Source organism: Priapulus caudatus, unplaced genomic scaffold (assembly GCF_000485595.1).
Source record: "Priapulus caudatus unplaced genomic scaffold, Priapulus_caudatus-5.0.1 Scaffold120, whole genome shotgun sequence".
NCBI lineage: Eukaryota > Metazoa > Priapulida > Priapulimorpha > Priapulimorphida > Priapulidae > Priapulus > Priapulus caudatus.
The window spans coordinates 300,008-311,087 of record NW_014577181.1 but is presented as its reverse complement, the minus strand read 5'-3'; the positions used below and the strand labels follow the sequence as shown (position 1 = coordinate 311,087).

The window sequence follows — 11,080 nt, the reverse complement described above, 5'->3', positions numbered from 1 at the left end:
GCAAGTACACGGCAGCTACCGCACAGTACACACAGATACACGCACGTACACGCGGGTACACGCACGTGCACGCGGGTACACGCGAGTACACGGAGATACACGCCACGTACACGCACGTAAAAAACACATAAAATGCCTTTGATCGAATTCGCTGCCCTCTATGTAGAACTATCTACGCGAGCCGCTCGGTAGTACATAAAGCCGCATAATCGGTCATTGAGGATTGTGGCGATTGCAGAAGCTTTCGACTCTGCACGCTAGGGCGAGAATAAATCCAAATGCTCGTAATTGCAAGTTTTTGGTCGGCCTTTAGTTTTCCTCTAGAAAAGCGCGATTTTCAATTTCTTCCATTTCACGCCCATGAACTTATTCTCGTACATATGGCGTCCATAGATGGCTCGCGACGAGGCTCTCTTCGAGGGATTTTCCAGAGAATTTTTCACACAAGGAACGGCGATTCGGCTTAGACTGCTCCGCGGTGGAGAGTTCCACACGCTGCACTAACTATAACTTTAGTGTAGCGAAAGTACCTTGGCCGAGTTAAGGTCCGTACCAGTCTAGCTCGAATCGTGACGTACGTCCGAGTGTGAATATCGTAGCCATCTTAGGACCCGCAGGCCCTCACTGATTGATGGTTGTTTAGACTGAGAATTCCCACTAGACGTTATGTGGAAAAGCAGCAAGCCGCGTATGTCTCTTATTACCCCCCATGGTGTGATGTTTCGGATCATGACGTCATACTTCAAGCATGTATATATAGCAGAGCAGCAGAGTGCATAATACCATAGCCCTCTGCATACAGCGTAGAGCATACAGCATAGAGCATATCTTCTTTCGAATTCATACATACCCATCGATCTTTCATCCATCGATATATGATGCCAGGCTGTTGTACTGCGTGCAAGTGTAAGGTTCTTCCATGTCAGGAGTCGAAAGGACGAAACATTTCTTTCCATAGGTGAGACAACGTTCGAATAGTCTCGTAATAGTCTCCTAATAGTAGTCGTTACAATAGTTTACGTAACTGTGTATACTTAAATGTTCACGTCTTTCTACATGCTCACAAAGAAAAGAACGTTCATACCGCACACATGTGTAAGCCTTGTAGTATGTTTATAGTTGTTAGATAATGTTGCTCGCCTACCTGTACGTACCTAGCCATACCTACCTACCTTATATAGCCTATCGGCTATCTTTCATCTATCACTTCTTACGAAAGTCATGCAACATGAAGTGGCTGTGTTCCATTCTGTTCAGCTTTGGCGTAACTTATAACATGTTTTCGGACTTTCCCTTTCGAAGTAATATGTGTACGTGCAGATCGGATGCTAGTACAATTGTACTTGTACATGGTGTCACGTTCACCCGAAACTGGAACGTTAATTGCTACGCGATTTCCGCGTCAGCTTTCCCGTAAATTATAACACTATACACACTGTATGTTCGAACTTATAACATAACGCAAATGTATGTTGTACATTTCTTTTGCTTATATATAAATTCAAGTTCAGTTCCAGTTTCCTTTGTAATTCTAAATATTTCATACTCATCGATTATAGGCTAACATAACGCACTTCTGCGTTTCAAGTCATAAGTACAAAGGGTCATAAGTCAAGCTTAATGCTTGCTACAGTGTCGATTGCTTGGCGTTTTTCTTGTTTCCCCGCAGCGCGCGCGAATGTTTTTGCCGTGGCGTCCCGGGCGTGATTAACTACAGCATGTGTACATACACGCTCTGTACGGACATGTGTACGGGATACGGGATGTGTGATGCGGTTTAATTCATTTCGCGCGCGCCGCCGACTTTGGCGCCGACGAGACGTTAATTGGAGTTTACTTGTAAATAATGTTAACGGATGGAGGGGCAAAAACGCTACCTCTCAGCACACGGCAGCGTGAGCTGGCTAGCTTGGTTAAGGTGCGAGCGACGCAAGTATAGTGTTATACAGTGTATTAATGTCGATATAGTGCATTACGTATAGTGGCGAGTGACTAAGGAGCGCCCGCCGAACCCTGCACATGTCTGCTATTCAGTTCCTTATCGTATATGCCTGTAATGCAATATCAATAAACCTCGTTGCAGGGGGGTGTTGGTCGCTGCCGTGGCGTCGCACTCACGCGACCCGCGTGCGCTGTTGCTTCGCTCCGCGAGTCTGCCGCTCTACGGGGCGGCCCGTTCCAGCGGCCGCGATGATGGCAGCTCGCGGGTGTGGGGACTGACGCGAACCGCTTCGGCTGTTCTTCGGCTGCGCGAGTCTGCGCCTTTACGGGGGCCGCCGTTCCGGTGCGCGCAATGATGGCCGAGACGCATGTGCGCACGTAAGCGTGTTGTGGCGGCGGCGCGACGACAATGTCCTCTCCCATACAACGTCATAACAACGTCATAACTATTGAGGTCTTGCTGTTTATATGCTGTTTGAAGGGCGGGCAAAAGTCGTTTACGCGCGCGTCATTCATGTGCGCGCGCGCCGCCACTTTGGCGCCGAGGAGACGTACTACAAATAAAATGCCATGACAGTAAACAGTCGGCGCAGTTTCGTTTCTAGCATCGCCGATTGTCTAACACACTGAAGAAATACATCATAACACCATTCAGAATACACAGAATGTACATTCATCTTGCCATCCCCAGATATGAAACTACGAGAGACACGCGAGACAAAACGAGACAGCGAGAGAGAGTCACACACAGGGGGGGGGGGGCGACTCACACTACAACACAAACAGACACAGCGCGTGCGCGGGAGAGAGAGAGCGGCCGAGAGACACACACAGAGATAGAGACGGGCGACACACATATGGACAAAGCGAGAAAGAGCGACAGAGCGACACAGCAACAGAGGCAAGAGAGGGGCGAGAAACCAAGACGGACAGAGGGAGATAGAGAGGAAGAAAGACAGACAGAGAGAGATACATACAGCCACACAGACAGAGAGAGACAGAGGGAGGGGACAGAGAGAGAGAGGGAAGGACAGCGACAGAGAGAGCAAAAGAAGAGACGGCGACAAAGCGAGAACAGGGCGAGAAAGAGACAGAGGAAATGAAGACAAACAGAGAGAGGAGAGAGAGAGAGAGAGAGAGAGAGAGAGAGAGAGAGAGAGAGAGAGAGCATGCGAGAGAGAGACACAGAGAGACACACAGGGACACACCCAGAAAGACAGAGAGAACGGCGTCGGCTTATGACCGGCGAGCAACAGTTGCAAACACTGCTTGTTCTTTTCATGACTTCGCTACAATAATAAATTCCATGACAGTAAACATTCGGCGCCGTTTGCTTACATATTGTATAGGACAGTTGTCGGAATATTTCCAATGAACTTACAATTCTAATTAGCTACCAGAACACCTCAATGGACTCTAAGCCCTTCATTCTATTGCCCCTAAAATCGTCGACTCTTCGCTGGCAGCTATGGATCCGTGCGCCGGCCTATGCATTCGGCGCACGGATCCATAGCTGCCAGCCAGTGCATAGTCGCGCGCACGACGTTCCGTTCGGCGTCGCGTGCGCCTTGCGCGAACTGCGCGCAAGATCTGCCGCTTATAGCGCTTGGGATCAACACCTCACTTTCGGCAACCGCTCTCTATATCCCCGTCTCATCTGGTTGCCATGCGGTGTTGCCAAGCGCTGAATGTCATGAAGCTGAATGTGCTCATAGATATCTCAGGAGTTGATGAGACAAATGTCTCATTAACTCCTGATATCATATAACACGTGTTATATATGATATCTATGACTGTGCTGGTCACAGGCACTTGGAGCTTTTCAATAAAATATAATGCTAAATAAAATACGATAAATACGATAAATAAATAAAATAAATAAATAATAAATACGAAATAGATACCAAAGTCTCTAATCGTTTCCTGTAAATGCCGGGGGGGGGAAATCGAAAACGAGTTGGATGTCGAAGCTGGGCGGTCAAAGTCAAAGGTCAAGAGGTGTAAAAGAAGGGGAACATTCACTCCTTAACTTAAGTATAGGGAGAAATGCAGAATTGCGGCACAAATCTAAACGGCTCGACCTAGCTCGTGTAGTGGGTATAGCATCACTGGTAGGAAAAGCGCATCACTGCTGCCGAAATGGAGCGTCACAGGTCTCAAAGGTCAATGGCACAGGCAATTTTAAACATTTTCTGAGGACATGGTCTGACAGAGGCATTGAACAACTTTTTTTGTTTCAGCGGTGACCTAGCATTTTTATGGCTTTCTATTGAAAGGACAATGAAATGTACTTTCTGCTGACATGCGAAAGTAAGTGTCGGATGGTGTACGCTCTGCGGCACTTGTTTCGTTGAGCGAATATAGGCTTGATACATATTTTTACAGTTGCATTTTCAAAGCTAACGTTCGGTTAAAGTGTAGTGATTTATTTACTTACGTTTTTACAGTGGTTTAATTGTCACAAAAATGTGCGTGGGAAGGCATCTTTAATCCTTACGTAGCATACGTTTTACACATAAACTAGTCAGGAAGAGCTACCTAGAGTATAGGAAAACTACTAAATTATATTACATAATACACTTACAATTATACACTCTGTTGAAACAAACAAATTACACATGTCAGCATGAAAATTAATGTGCATGATTTGGGTTGAAGTGTATGTTAGTTCAGTAAAAATGCTTGCAGGACAAGTGGTCACTCGTAAGGTTGGTCACACGTAGGAAACTACGTTCTTGTTTTAATATTATTTAAAAAAATATATCATCATCATCATCATCATAATCATCATCATCGTTATCACCATCATCATCATGATCATCATCATGATCATCATCATCATCATCATCATCATTTACTATGGTACTGATTGAGTTACTCATGGGCCATATATATGTATAACCCGCCCGCAAAACGCTCACAGTACGCCAAATGAACGCTAGCTGTACGGTAGAAACACGTTAAATACGTTACTCCGTCGCCAGGCATACGTACAATGCGTCTGAATACGTCCAATGTAGGTTGATTCCGCTGTGTACGCTGTGTGATTCCGTCTGCATGCGCTGTACGTATATTGCGCAGCTAGCCGCGTGTCGTGCGTGTGCAGGAAATGTCATTGACGTGTCTCTGAGGACGTGCTTGCACACACTGTATGCGGTTGCTGCCTGCCTCCTCAAACACATATTCGAAATTTCGTTCGTGAGAGTTCCGGCGTGCGTCTCAATCCCAGCTTTGAAGTACGCGTGCGGTAAATTAGCAGCCTTATAGGCAGCCTGATTAGGGGGCGTGTACGTAGGCCTCTCTTCGATCGCGATCGGACACGCCCCCTAAACAAGTGATGCCCCGTCCTTCCCGGGAAATAATCTCTCGAAGAGACGCTCTCACGCATGACTCCGCAGCAGCAGGTCTGTTGTTGATGTGAAGCCCGTAGTCCTCACACCCGACTGTTTGGGATCAGTACATCTAACCACGCTTGTTATATGTTCGGGAAATTGAGAAGCCATACTACGTTCATTCAATTCACAAGGCTTGTTCGTGCTAAACATGGCGTTTTAGGTGGCATTTTTACGTGGTAATCAGGGAATGGTATTTTGTTTACGAATATTTATGGCAGCTTTTCATCGGGGGTCAGCGATTTCAAATGTTGAATGTACATGTTGACGGGTTCGATCTTATCACAATTTGTTATATCACCGGTCATCTCAGACTTCTCAGTTCCTAATGGCTCAGAGACTAGCTGATCCTTTGCAACATTGTCTGATTGCATCTTTGTAGTCGTTCGCGATAAAGTGTTTTTAGAGATTAAATCCTCTAGACAAGTTAATAGAATGTGTGAACAACTTGCAGTACGCGCTTAACAGATCATAGGAATGTAAAAACTACTAAAAAGTTTATCTTACTGGAATATTATATTGCTCGATAAATTTTTGTACGGGCTCGCTATTTCTGAGTGGAAGTAGATCTCATTGACGTCTGTGTGCGCGTGTGGGAGTGTCTCTCCCCAGGGGTGGATCCGGGACGTAAAGAGGGGCGCGCCCGGCGAGAAACGAGGTGAAGGCCGTGGCGGCAAGTCCGGGGTCCTCCTCAGGAAATTGTTTTGATAAACCCTCATAGATTTATTGTATCCCCCGCGACGAAGTCGGCGGCGATACTATGGTTTCATGTCTGTCCAGCCGCCGCCGCCGCCGCAGACACTTTCCCTTCCGCTCTATAACTCGACCCCTAATTGACCTAGTGCTACCAAACTTGGTATACTTACACATCTTGGGGAGTAGGTGCGCAGCGTACCAAAACCAGGTCACTGCGACCTTTATTTGACCTTTACCTTGACCTTGATCATATTTCCCTTCCGCTCTATAACTCGCCCCCTAATTGACCTAGCGCTATCAAACTTGGTATATTTACACATCTTGGGGAGAAGGTGCGCAGCGTACCAAAACTAAATCACTACGACCTTTATTTGACCTTTACCTTGACCTTGATCATATTTTCCTTCTGCTCTATAACTCGGCCCCTAATTACCTATTGCTACCAAACTTGGTATACTTACACATCTTGGGGAGAAGGTGTGTCGCGTACCAAAACCCCTAAGGCAACCAGTTTTAACATACTTGCACATCTCAGGCAGATGAGTTGTGTAACCAACCTACCTTCTACGTCCTTACAGAGATATTTCATTCATACTAAATCACGGGGGATACATGTAGTTGGTGACAATTAACTGCCTTTTCTAGTTTTCATATGTATCTGACCCTGAATAACTAAACAGTATATTACATTGGCTTGGGGTGATGTCAAATGTTTCCTTTCATCGCCAGTGGTAACAAATAGTAGCAGAATTATAATATAAGTATAACCAAGTGGAAGATGAAATGCATAGTAGTATTCTTGGTACTGTTCGAGTATTTGTTGATTTGAAGTGGTTACTCAAAAATAATCAAGAGTCCATAATAGAAATGGACTCTTCTATTATGGACTCTTGATATAATCGAGCGTGATTTCTATGGCGCCACGTCACAGTTTCTTGTGACATGCAGTGCACGTAATCTCTACATAATAAAGAGAAAATCTTTCCTACATGCCTTCACAATAACCTGTTACACATGCAATGTGTTTCCTCCCCAGAGTCAAGAGCACGTAAACTGTTATATGAATAATTAATGTGCTCTTGCTAGCGTGGTTCATGTGCTGTGTCCTGGATGCAGACTTGTATTAATAATGCGATACCACCAGAACACATTCTGCATGTGATTAGTCAAAAGGGTCTATAGAGACTGCCAAATAATCTTTTCGCAAAAAAAGCAGTGTAAGGTCAAAAAGCCATTGGTTATAACGCGAAATTTGTTTGAACCCACCGACGAGATATTTCCTTGTTGTTTTCACATTGTGATGATAGTATATATCATGCTGTGGCGCTGTACCCACGCCGGACCAACGTCTCCCACTGGTGCAGGGTAAAGGTCGTGAAGTCATAACTTCTATGGTTAGGTATTGTGTGTATTTTTGTATATGGTTTATCTTCACAGGCCTCGGTAGCATCGCCGTATAAGTGCATATATATACTGTCGACTCATACTTATCGTGTGCAGTTATCACGGCATATTATGATGAATCTGACCGCGTATGCTACAGTGCATTGTTCTATAGTTACAATGAAAGCTAAAGATGTTACCAGAATGCTCCAATAGCTGCCGAAACGCTTCAGCTAAACTTTTTTGATGCATAGTTACTATTAGGTATGCATCGTAGACAAATTGATATGCCACAGTAGACCAAGAGGTTGCGATTATTAGCTGAAGCCATATGGGAAAAAAAGCCGGAAAACACAACGGCCAGACGGATGGATGGATAGATAGGTCAGCAGTTTCCAGTTAATATGTAGATATTGGAGTTTGCAGATACTGCATTGTCACTAGTAGGATAACGCAATAGCAACGGCAATTTCAAACAACGCGATTTCAGGCAACAATTAAGACAGACGACTTATCAAGAGCAGTTGGTTTCCGACGTTTTGAGAAAATCCCTGCTAATTTTTTTGACAGTTTTTTGATCAATATTTTGTTCAAAGCGTGCAGATGTCCGTCTAATCCAGGTTAATGGCTGTGTAGAAAAATTGATTTATCACGGCTCTTATATTTATCGACATTGCGTGATCGACATTGATTGAAGCACAATACATAATTAGCGTAGCACCTCTGTGGACGGCTGTCCACTATGCCTACAAAGTAACATGTAGCCTCTAATACAGATTTCAGTCTACTCGGCTAATTCAGTTGCCTACGCAACTAACGTTATCACGACAGGGGATTTGTCGGCGAGGGGCGGTAAAACGCACCCTGGACGTGGCGAGTATATAAGGCAACCTGTTGACACGGGAGCAATCTTAGCGGCCCATTAATATATATGACGATTTGCGAAGTGTACACGTCTATACGTCGAATTCTTTCCATATAGCAGTGTTGCTGAATTCAACCATTAGAGGGTGACCATTAGAGTAGCGTCAGCAGAGACTCGAGCTGCGAAATACTTGAGCGAGACAACTCAGCAGTGTGTAGAGAGCGTCCCTCCCCCTCCTCCTCCTCCTCCTACTCTTCTTCCCCTCCTCCCCCGCTGTCAATACGTCGGCACTGTAGGTGCGCGCTCGTGGTGCGTGATGTTCGGGAGCAGCAGGGGTAAGAGAGACGAGCAGCTCGAAGCGAGCAGGAATTGGAGAAAGCTAGCGCTGGTCGTGAAGAGTTGTCCGTCGTTGAAGCCATACGAGGAGGTGAGTGTGACAGGGGCGTCAGCTCGGTAATGAGCTAACACTGGGGCGCGTTGTCGACGATCCCCATGAGCAGTGTGCGGCTTCACGCTTATGACGTGCGCCCCTGCTGCCGCTAATTGTTTCCAGCGTTCGTAACTATAATGATGGTTCGCATCGTCGAGTGAAGGATAACTGCTGGATTTACTGAGGCGTTGTATTTAGTCAGTATCAGCTGTTGACGAGTCCGTCCAGCTTATAATTACATGCAGTATAGTATTTATGTATATGTGTATGCGTAGCGTATATACACGCGCGCGCACGCACGCACACACGCGGACGCCCACGCGCATGTACGCATGCACGCACGCACGCACAAACGCGCGCGCACACACACACATGCACGCACGCGCACACACATAATCACACTAACACACACATGCAGCACTCGCACACACGGGACGTGTGTTGTTTTCCCACTACCACACACTGGTCACGCACAACATACCAACGCGCCACACACCAAACGCGCCGCAGCCGCGCGGCACACGGGTGTTTCTTGGTTGCGGATTCACACAGCGTCTCAACCCAGCTAGACAGTAACCGCGCCCACAACACCAATCACACGCACGCACACACACACACACACACACACACACACACACACAAACACACACACACACACAGACACACATACGCACGCACAGTTGCACACACACGTGACTTTTTGTGCACTGCATGATGCTGGGGCTGCCTAATGTTCCTGCAAATCATCAACACATTTGGCTTTTAGTGCACGCTAAATTGTATAGCCGTGACAACTGTGCAGTATGCATTTTAGTCATTCTACCCTGAGCGTAAATTTCGATGTATTACATATGACACGCACATATGTCACACAGCCACAGGTTTTTTCGAAATTCGGTTATAAATAATAACGAATAAACAAGCTGAAACCCTTTTATCTCAACGCTCAATTATGCTGCGGCTGCCAGAGTCATTTAAAAACTGCCGTACGCCATTTGCGCGTAACTAATTTCTTGGGTTTCTTCTTTTATCAAAAACGATAAGTTTATTGCCGTACTTAGAGCATATTTCTCATGTTTCTTTTTTCGAGTATAGGTTCGAGACACGATCCTACCATCTCAATTGAGATTACTGCTTGCTCTGCGTAATCCACGGCTAAGCACTGATGCGATCGGACTTGCAGAAGAATTTGTGATTAGTTGCTGTGGAATAGCCATGGGAAGTAATTTCAGCGCTGAATGTTTCCCTGCTGACAGCGTATAGGCTCTTGTTAAATGCTATATTATAATATATAGCATTCATGGGAGAGACGGAGAGGATTTGTCGGCGAATTTTCAAGTGCGTTTACTGCATAATGGCGGCTGCTTTTTTGTCAAGGGAAATCAAGTGTGTTTGTAGGAAGTGCATAGGATCGATGTATCAAGGTCGTAAGTGATCACACCTGCCAACGCATACCAGCACAACACGCTGTGTAAATATGGCATATCTAGACCGACAACAGCATCAGAGATCTTGGTGAAAGCCTGTGGTGTTTACGGACACGTTTACCCTTTTTTCGTCAATAGTAAGGTCAGAGGTTGCTCACTCTACTGTTCAACTCTACAACAGTCGGCAGTATTCGGCTGTTTCCCATGCAGTGAAGATTATATTATTGATAGGACTCATAATTAGTCAAGAATAATTATGGTCATAATTAAGTGTATGGAAATATCAAGCAGCTCATAATCAACTTATATTAACCCATATACCCATACTAGCACGGTAGGGATAAGCAAGAGCAAGACGAGCGCGCTTACAAACGCTCACGCACGCACACACGCACGCACACACGCACGCACGCACGCGTGGTGTACATTATAGTGTACATTCTAATCGTTCTTGCTGGCTTGTTACGGTGCTACGCGGTGCTACGCGGTGGTATGTTGTGGTGCTACGCGCGGTGTTGTGGTGTGTGTACGGTGCGGTGGTGTGTGTGTGTGTGTGTGTGTGTGTGTGTGTGTGTGTGTGTGTGTGTGTGTGTGTGTGTGTGTGTGTGTGTAGGTGTGTGCGTGTGCTTCTAGCTCAAGGCCCGTCACGGACATCTTCACACGCTGCTAGCTATCTAAATACAGCAGCAGTTTTCACGCCTCGCTTCGTAACATGTTGCCGCCTATTGTAAAGCGAAGCCGATAGAGGAAAATGTACAAGACCGCCCTTTCCCCTCTGAGCCTTTCTAACCTCTACCCCTCCTCCCCTCCCCCAATATCCACTCTCCCATCTCTCAGCAACCTCTTCCTACACCCCAGCCCGCTCCCCTTTCCTCCAACCCTCTTTTCCCCTCTCCTCAGCCACATACATATATACATATATGACATGTATGACATATATATATGT

General features: G+C 45.9%; 1 protein-coding gene across 2 annotated transcripts in view; it reads left to right on the top strand.

Moving 5' to 3' along the window:
* Positions 1–11,080, top strand: part of LOC106805614 (uncharacterized protein ZK1073.1-like) — a 47,691-nt gene that overhangs the window by 12,390 nt on the left and 24,221 nt on the right. The window contains exon 1 of one of the 2 annotated variants that reach the window (XM_014807299.1): positions 8,672–8,704. The exons of the other annotated variant lie outside the window; for it this stretch is intronic. The gene's annotated coding sequence lies outside the window, so the exon portion shown is untranslated. Of the gene's footprint in view, positions 1–8,671; positions 8,705–11,080 lie in introns of those variants that run through there. 2 annotated transcript variants of the gene reach the window in all.